The sequence below is a fragment of the Gracilinanus agilis genome, chromosome 5 (genome assembly GCF_016433145.1).
Source record: "Gracilinanus agilis isolate LMUSP501 chromosome 5, AgileGrace, whole genome shotgun sequence".
In the NCBI taxonomy this organism is placed as follows: Eukaryota; Metazoa; Chordata; class Mammalia; order Didelphimorphia; family Didelphidae; genus Gracilinanus; species Gracilinanus agilis.
The window spans coordinates 113,851,764-113,861,162 of NC_058134.1; positions in this window are offsets into that span (position 1 = coordinate 113,851,764).

Here is a 9,399-nt window from a genome sequence, read left to right on the forward strand (position 1 = left end):
GAAAGGAAGGGAGAAAGGGAGGGAGGGAGACCTGGAAGAAGGAAGGGAGGGAGAATGGAAGAAAGGAAGGAAGAGAAAGAAAGAGAAAGAGAAAGTGAAAGAGAAGATATAAAGAGAGTAGGGAGAAAAAGGTGGATCCCAAATTTAATTTTTAATCAGAGGTGAAAAAAATATGGAGAAAAATATGGGAAGAGAGTCAAAGATTTCTTATATAGGGAAACAGAGCATAATATTATAGACTATATGAACATTGTTTTGTGTAAAAACTGGTAATGAAGAAATGGACATACAAAGTATGTATATGCACAAATGATGTAAAAAAAACAATGAGAAGTTGCTGAGACAATGTCTTTGGACCTGATTTCAAAATAATCACAAATGAGGAAGGCAAGGGGCTCCATTAGTTCTTAGAATGTGAGATTCACAAGGATTTTCCTAGTCTTTATTAAGATGTAAACACACACACATGCAGAGCCTATAAAAAAATTACACTTCTGACTGACATGGGAACAACCTCCTACTCTCCACATCTGCTAACTCCCTGTCATTTTCTTCAAAACAGTCTGTTCTATCTTCTCAATCCTTTAGAAAGATTTTTCTGATCAAAAAGGGGGAAGGGGTACAAGTATGGCAGTTAATCTAATACCTTCTTCTTCACTACTGCCTCCCCTTAATTCTTTACTAATCTTCTGTCCTCTGATTTCCAGTTTTAGTACATCATGCAAACACAGACCTATGCAGGTTGAACAAATAGGCCATGCAGTTACTTTTTGTTGGTAACAATCATTCCATGAATCGATAAGTCAACAAACAAGATGTCTTCGGTAGCACATGGAGTGGATTTAAGTGAGGTAGTTGCACAAAATGGTCAGCTTCACTCTTTCTAGAATCCTCCAAGACCAATAGCAAGGCAAGTCAGCATGACTGACAATTGTCTGGGATGCAATGGATGATTCTGGCATCTTTGATGTCTGACCAAGCTCTAACTGTTCCACAGAGCTTACTTCTGCCACTTCCATGGTCATTAGAATAAATTGTTTCTATCCTCCCTTTCTGTTAGGGGAAGTCTTAGCATGCTTGGGATAAACATCTCTTAAATACACAGATGGTTTGAGGCCTGTCAGTTACTTTCAACATAGCTTAGCCTGTTTGCCAAAGAGGAATTTACTGGGGTGGGGCATGGCTGTCATACATGATATAGTTTCTTGAGCCACAAATTAGAGTTGGTTAAAGGGTAGACATTAAAGGTTGTTGAGCAATGAAAAAGGGCTTTGCAATCCGTCATAACAGATGCTATTCTTCCCTGAATACTCCATGTGCTCCAACAAGGAGTACATCATGGAAAGAAAGAAGAATTTATTGTGGTAATCAAGGAGCAATAGATTTTTGCTAAATTATCAAAAGTAAAATGTTCTCTTTTTCTGCTTTGAGATGTTCATAAATAAGAAATCTATTATATTCTTAATATGAACCAGATACATAACATTGAAACCAAAAAATCCAATGGAATCACAGATTGTATTAATAGAAGCATTGTGTTTAGAACAAGAAAAACACATACATAGGAGGAGAGATGGGATGGTGAAGGATATTAAAATTATGTTTTGTGGAATAGTTGAAACAGTTAGATATGTTTAACATGTAAGGAAGATTTACTGGAAAAGACAATATCTATCTTCAAAAGTAAGGAAGGATAGTCATGTGGAAGAAGGATTTGGCTGTAAAGAGCAGAGTCGAGGGAAAAATGGATGGTAATTATGAGCTGTGATATTAGTTCAGTGATAGGAAAAGCTTCCTAAGAATTAGAAATTTCCCAACATATAATAGCCTGGCCTAAGTTGTAATGAGGCCTTTATCATTGGAAGTATTCAAGAAGAAATTGGATGACCACTTGTCTGGGATGTGTGGTAGAAGGCATTGCTTCTTGAGTTGAGAGGTTGGACAGGATCAGTGGTTCCAAACTCAGATAGAAAGGAATTCCTTCAAGTCACATTTTGACTTAGGAAACTATGACTTATTATTATTTGGGGGGTTGTATTTGTATTTATTTTGTTTGACATTTCCTATTTCCTAAGTATATTTTAATCTGGAATTTGGTTTGGGCTATACTTGGGAATTTGATACCTATGGACTAGATAATCCCATTCCAACTCAGACTCTGTGCTTTTAAATTTAATGGTAGAAATCAGTTAATAAGTTTTGGTTGTTCAGTCATTTTTTAGTCTTCTCTGACTCTTTATGACCCCAATTGGGATTTTCTTGGCAAAGATACTGGAGCAGTTTGCCATTTCCTTCTCCAGCTCATTTTATAGATGAAGAAACTCAGTTTAACAGGGTTAATTGATTATTGTTATTGTCAGTGGCCAGATTTGAACTCAGGAAATTGTCTTCCTGAGTCCAGGCTGTGCACTATATCTACCTCACCACCTAGTTGCCCATAAGAGAGGTTTACACACCCCCTGAAGAATAATCCTTCATCTGTGTCTAAAGGCCAGATGTGAGTTCAGGAAGAGGAGTTTTTTTGACTTTAGGCATAGTACTCTATCCTCTATGACACCTCCCTGCCCTTTCTGGCTTATAGTTGCTCAATCCAATGTGCCACTTAAATAACTCTAAGGTAAGGGAAAAATCAGTACAAAGGATCTAGGCAGCCCATTGTAGTGGTTTGAAAATTATTTTTCCCACTACCTAGTATTATTTTTTGAGGAAGGATAGGAAAACAAATATTTAACATAGCAACAGTGAGGGATTCCTACAATGCTCACGATTCCAGGTACAAGTTTCATATAATTTCTCAGATACACCTAGTAAAACTAATATTATATACTTGGGTATATCATTTGATTACCACTGATGGTGAATTCTTATTGTATGATGAGAATCTTGGAAATAGGAAAGATGTAAGAGCACGAGTTTTCAGGAAATGAAATCAACAGCGTAAATTGCTTGATCAAATAACGCATTATCAAACCTTCTTATAATAACTGTAAGATAACAGAAGGGAGATAGACCTGGCAGAGGGGTATTTTGGGGTTAGCAGACCTGAGGACTGATAGTCTATTCCAAAGTGAGGTGGTCTAGGGCACTGAGAGAGAATCTACAATGAGCCAGGAAGAAAAAGAGCCTGTACACTAACTTCTTATAATTCATAGCTTCCTTCAAAGGAAGCTCATCCCAGTTCAGATGTCGTCATCTGATGTCAAAGTAATTTCCAAAATTCTTAGTATCCATTCCCTCCTCAGATTATTTTTTATCTGTTAATCTGTTTACACAGTATATCACCCAGTACAATGGAACCTCCCCAAAGGTGAGATCTACTGTGTTGTCTTTGCATCCCCACGCCCTAGCACAGTAACTTAATGTCAAGTGTTTTACATTTTGCTGAATTGAATTGAATGGCATGAATTACTTGTTTGGAGATAAATAGAAGGGACTGACAAAGAAGTTAAACACTTTTCCTTCTAATTCTGACACAGCCCATTCCTTTTCTTTTTCCCATATGACCTGAGTTTTCTTTTATACATACCTATTGTAATTTATTTTTCTCTCTCCTTAGTCTGTGACTGCCCTACTATATTTGTCACCTATACCCTGATATTTCCTGAGCTATCATTCATAACTGTCCTTATTCCATACAGATAGACAGCCTATGACCTGAATATGGATCTGAGGAAAAGAAAACAATCTGAAGCAATAGTTTTCCAGTTTCTGAAATGCATGATTGTTTTTCCCAAAAAAGTCAACTGTGAGCATTTATAACTCCCCTCTTTAATCACCCATATGATGTTTTCAAAAGGTTATCCAATTAAGAATTTGTTGCATGATATAGGTATCCAAGTACCATTTCTCTACATACATCATGTACCACTTAGGATGAGATTATCCTTCAGTAGATTTACTGCTAAATGGATGAGGATTTAGGAATATTATCTGTTATACTGGATTTTTTCCCCTTTCAAACAAAATTAATTGTACCATCATCAGCAGAGCTGGGTGACGTGAATTCCAGAAAAGCTTATACAATCCTAAGCTGTAAGGACTGCCCTCTGAGAAATGGAAATAGCCTCCCTACATAGAACTGGATTTTTAAAAGCTTGTTATTGCAGTGGACTTCTACCTGTAATTATCTAACAGAAGATTGCATAGGGACAGGAAACGAGAGTTTCACCAAACCTTCACATCAAAACTCGAATCTCCCAGTGTATAATTGGTCATTTAGACAGAGTTAGGAGCTTTCCTGTTCCAGAGGATGCAAGATTAATAATAGCTTCTCAGCCTTAGTTGGCTTTTCTTAAAACACAGAATCATGGATATAGGTTGACTCTCCTCTACATTATCTATCTCCAAAAGAATTTCACTAAATAATTCTAGCAAACCCATGAGCATAAGTAGAAGTCTCAAAGAAAGCCATTGTATAATATATTCTAGATATACAGTCTACTCCAGAAATAAGAGGATAAAAGGTTGATTAGGCTGCTAGATTGCACAGTGGATAAAGTACCAGTCCTGGAGGCAAGGCATGAAGATGTGAGTTCAAATTTGGTCTCAGAAACTTAGTAGCTATATAACCTTAGAGAAGTAACAATCCTGTTTGTCTCAGTTTCCTAACCTCTAAAATGAGCTGAAGAAGGATATGACAAACTACTCCAGTATCTTTGCCAAGTAAACTCCTAATGGGCTCACAAAAGATCACACATGACTGAAACAACTGAACAACAACAATAAGGTTGATTGAGCTTCTATATTATTTGAATTCACTCACAATATCTTACATTTTTAGTTATTCTCCACAGCCTTCTATTATGTCAACTTCCCATTGTTTGACTATGTAATATAATTCTTAATTTATACTTCTTTAAAATCAATAGTTAATGATTAGAATTCAATTGATAGATCAGAGATAAGGAAAAAAGGAACTAATTCTAAATTATGGTAACTCTTTTGTCATGGTAAATAACTAGGAAATGAGGGTATGCCCATGAACTAAGGGGTGGCTGAACACATTGTGGTTTCTTGTAATGGAAAACTATTGTACCATAAGAAATGTTAAACAAAATGGATACAGAAAAACCTGGAAAGTCTTTAATGAACTGATGCTAAGTAAAGTGAACAGAACCAGGAGGATGCTGTATACAGTAATAGAAATATTGTGTGATGATCAGTTGTGAAGGATTACACGATTATCAACAAGGCAAGGTTCCAAGATGAGCCCAAGGAACTCAAGATGAAAAATTATTTTCACAACCAAAAAAGGAACTGTTGGAGTCTGATTGTAGATCAAAGCATGCCATATTCCATGTTATTTCCTTCATGAAGTTTTTTATTGTATGTGTGATATGTGTCTTCTTTCATGGCATGAGGAATATGGAAGTATGTACTGCGTGAGAGTACCAGTATAGCCTATAACTGACTATTTACTGCCATGGGGAAGGAGGGAGTGAAGGAGACAATCTGAATTTAAAAAATGAAAGGAAAATGTCATATAAGAATTGTCAAAATTATTTCTACATATAATTGAAGAAGAAAATCAAAGTTAATAAATAAATAAATGGCAGAACTTGAATCTCCCCTAACCCCCCAAAAAGAGAACTCAATTGAACTAAAAGGTAAAAGGATCTTGAAATTATGATGAAAAATTTTACCTTAGATTCCAGAAGAAAAAAAATATTTATAGATACCTAGTTTACAATTCAATGAAAAAGAAGATAATTTACTTTTTCACCGAGGTTTTTTTTTTCACTTTTCTGAGACAAATTTCTGCCTTTGGGCAAATTTAGAACAAACTGTAGAGCTAGAAGAGAATTTTGTTGTTGACAAATATAAAAATAGCAAGATTGCACTATATGTCAAATTTGTGAATACTGACAGCAGCATGGTTTTCTATGACTATCCCTAAAATGAAATTATATTCTACTATTTCAGTAGAACTGTGAATATCATTTCTTTGAAGGAATTGATTTTTCTTTGATCTCATTTTAGATGTTTTGTACACCTTTAAGCCCGCCAGGTATTTACATCTCATGGTGTATTCAATTTCATAAGCATTAGCAGTATGGGGTGACAAGCTTTATTGCTCTATTTGTTGCCTGCCTGCTCTCACTCCTACACTATGTTTGCATTCTCTTCCTTTTAATGTACCTATTCACTTACTGTTTCCCATCCACCAAGTCACAAATCTAGTTTTGATACTCACTTGTGGACATTTGTATACAGTGTTATAACTGTATCCATGTATTTTGATAGGTCCCTAAAATAGAGGAAGAGAAATTAAACATTTGACTTAAAGTTGTTGGTGCATTCTGATTTTTAATTTATAGTCATTAAAATATTGACGGATATACCATGGAAATAATACTCTGATCTTTTAAATAGGGACAATTAAGGAATTTACTCATTCATTCTGGAAAAGAGTAGCTGCAATAAGCTTCTTTAGAGTCATTACAGCATGCTACGTGGACCAAATCTTAATATTCCATTCCTTAGCCTGCATGAGACATCAGAGCTCACAGAATGCCCAGGAAAATAACATATACATTATGCAAGAAATATGACCATTTATAATAATAAGATTCCCAAACCCACTCACTGACAGGCCTTTCCTTTTCATTTGCCTTCCCATGATTATCCAATCCCCGAATTCCCTTATTTTTGACAGAATTATAGGGAACTAAGGGCAGCTAGCTTGTTCATTGGATAGAGTGCCAGGTCTTGAGTCAGAAAGACTCGTCTTCCTCAGTTTAAATCTAGCCTCAGATATGTGCTAGTTATATGACCCTAGGCAAGTCACTTAACTTTACCTACTCCAGTTTGCTCATTTGTAAAATGCGCTAGAGAAGGAAATGTCAAATGACTCTAGTATATTTGCCAAGAAAATGCCAAATGGGTCATGAAGTGTTGAACATCATTGAAACCTGAACAACAACAAAAAGGCAGCTAAGTGACATGGTCAAGTAGGCATGCGATCAGTGTCAGGAAGACATGAGTTCAAACCTGGTCTCAAATTCTGAGCAAACCATTTGACATCTCTATCTGCCTCAGTTTTCTCATCTATAAGATGAGGATAATAATTTCATTTACTCTTCAGATTTGTTGTGAGGATAAAATGAGAATTTTTTTGTAAAGTGCTCTACAAATTTTAAAGTTTTCTATAAATACTAGTTATCACTATAATTTAACAAATAAATTCCAAAGATAATATCATTAAAGGGTGATATAAATATGAGATCTTCTGGCAGCCTCTTAATCTATAATATATAATAACATTAGCATCTGTGTCTTTTTGCTTCTATGAATAAAACCTAATTGTCATTTGCTTCTAGGTCCTATGTGTTCAGTTACTTTAAAAACTCATGGTAAAAATCTGATGAGCCGAAAAGTTGACTTGCATAGCTATTTCTATTTTTTTTTATTATACCAGCGAATTAGTGGGTGCACAAAACTGATTTTTAAATGGTAATTAAAATAACCATTTAGGTATTAATGTGCAATAAAAATGACAAATAGGAGGTATATGGAGAAACACAGAAAGACTTTTATGAACTGTCACAGAACAAAGGAAACAGTACTAGGAGAACAATGTGAAAATTGATTACAATGATATAAATGAAAACAACAGGGAAAAGCAGCCAGTCCTCCTTGGATGGTTTTTAATGACTAATCCCAGCTCAAGAGAATCAATGATAAAGCGTATTTTCCTTTTCCCACTGAGGGGAGGAAGAGTGGGATTATTAAAGCAAAATGTGGCTTATACTGTCAAGTGAAGTCATTCTTCAGTTGCTTTTCATTGTGACGAATCAGCGTTCAAAAGGGAGGAAGGGGAATAACAAAAGGAATCAATAAAACTTTAAAAAATATCCTAGGATGGGGCAGCTGAGTAGCTAAGTGGAGTGAGAGTCAGGCCTAGAGACAGGAGGTCCTAGGTTCAAACCCGGCCTCAGCCACTTCCCAGCTGTGTGACCCTGGGCAAGTCACTTGATTCCCATTGCCCACCCTTACCAATCTTCCACCTATGAGACAATACACCGAAGTACAAGGGTTTAAAAAAAGTATCCTAGGATGAAATAGATATTCTAAATGGAAAAGCATTTTGATAAAAGAAACGAATAGTGTAAAAGACAATCTAATGGGAACCCAGAGAAAGGTACACTTTTGTTATTTAATAAGGAAAGAAAGAGACATCTAAATTTCAATATTTTTTTAATGATAGGAAAAGACTTGGGCTGTTTAGCTATCAATTATATATATATATTATTTTTATAACACATAGCTGATTATTTTATTATTATTAGGGGAGAGCACTTTTAAAGGTTTATTTAAAAATCACTCAGAATACTTCTTGGCATCGGATATCTCTTAGAAAATAATATTTTGGTAAGTTATGTATAAATGAATCAGAAACATATGGGTGATGTTTCTATGAAAATAGTCTTCTACAGATTGAGCCAGGGATTAGAATTGATCAAATGTGGCTTTATTAAAATGAAATAGTGCATTTGGAGTTGAGGAGTAGAGGAACAAGTTGAAACAATGTTCACTTCATTTTTGAGAACCTTTGAGAATCCACTTCTGATGGGTGAAAACTTCTTTTTGGTACTCTACACACTTTTCCTATTTTTTGGCTTGGGTCTGAGACATTGGTATGTTGGGATAAAACTCTAACTGACAAGCTGATTATTAAAATTTTCATTGTGAACATTTGCATATTGGAAATTGGAAAAGTCTACAAATCAATGCTCAGTAAAAGTTTTTTTTTCAATTTTTCTACATTGAATAGAATATTGGAGAAAATGATAATGAAGCAAATATAACTTTAAAAAATATTTGGGGAATACATTTTCCCCCAAAGACTTGTTGATCAGCACATCTTTGGTTTGACCTATTCCACTTAATATTTTTGTTTGGTTTCCAGTAGTGTGATTAAAGGTAGTAAATGATAGTGGAATACTAGGCTAAGATTTAATAGATTTGGAGTCTATTTCCAGCTCCTACCTAGCTGTGCCACCTTGGACAAATCATTTTACTGAATCTTCTGGGTATTTGCATTACATTTCTCAAGGATCTACTAGTTCTGCCATTGAAGTTCTGATTGACTGGTCAGATTCTCCCTACATTCCATATTTACCATTCACTCTATTGTTCTATGCCTGCCTGATTCTTCAAGCCCTATAAGATGATTCCCATTCCTGACCCACTGCACAGTTTAAACTTCACTCCTGGCATACAACCTCCTTTCAAAATTGCATAGAGATACTAGTTCTCTTTGGCTATTCATTTTTATGACTAACTCTCATTCAATCCATTCAACAGCAATTACATTGTAAGGAGCTTTACTACACATTGGGATTCTAAGGACAAACCTAAATAGTTCTTATCTTCAAGGGCACCAGGAGATAGAGTACT